General features: G+C 43.5%; 1 protein-coding gene across 1 annotated transcript in view; it reads left to right on the top strand.

Annotated features, from left to right (window-relative positions):
* Positions 1-752, top strand: part of LOC119422499 (ubinuclein-2-like) — a 69,194-nt gene that overhangs the window by 66,009 nt on the left and 2,433 nt on the right. The window lies entirely within an intron of this gene.

The raw sequence follows: 752 nt of genomic DNA, 5'->3' as shown, positions 1-752 counted from the left end.
CAAGACACTCAAAGCTCTTTACAACAATGCCTCAACAATTCCTGCCTCATTTACCCATTCATACAGCGCTCTGCTCGATCTCTACAAAGAATAATCAGTGCTTTATCACATTCATACACTGATGGGACACACATCAGATGCAATGAAGGGTTCAGTGTTTTGCCCGGGGACATTTCAGTATGAGACTGCTGGTGGAATCGAACCTCCAACTCTCCCATTGGAGGACAACTGTTCTAACAATTCAGCGTCCCCCCAAAAAAGTGCTGCCATGCATGGTGTTCGCTCATCTTCCGTACAGCCATATTTGTTCTGGAATGACCTTTGACCTGAAGCCTGTGGAGGTTTCCGTCATATTTCAGAGCAGTTCTGATGTCAGCTCCATCATCCAGGTAAACAAATCACAACGAAGTTCAAACAGGTCACCTGGACAGATATTTCATGGTTAAAACATTTCGTCTTACGTCTGAAAGACTTCATCCGTCTGAGCATTTCAATGAGATGACTTCAGGACGAACTTTAGGACATTCGTGTTTCCACTTCCAGGTCCAGACAACAGATAAATATTTAGTTAGTGATGTTAAAGGTGGTTTTTACAAACTGCTGAATCATCAAGTTGACTCTGTCACAAACTGCTCCTGCACCTTGGTTCAGGTTTTGTTGAATAGAAAATGGATTGTTGAGAGAGGCTGGGTGGACACGTGAACATCATGCGAACATCGTGAACATCATGTAAACCTCATGCGAACATCGTG

This window comes from Nematolebias whitei, chromosome 16 (genome assembly GCF_014905685.2).
Source record: "Nematolebias whitei isolate Nwh7 chromosome 16, NemWhi1, whole genome shotgun sequence".
Taxonomy (NCBI): Eukaryota; Metazoa; Chordata; class Actinopteri; order Cyprinodontiformes; family Rivulidae; genus Nematolebias; species Nematolebias whitei.
Note: the sequence above shows the minus strand (reverse complement) of the source record. Positions and strands in the feature narration are given on the sequence as shown.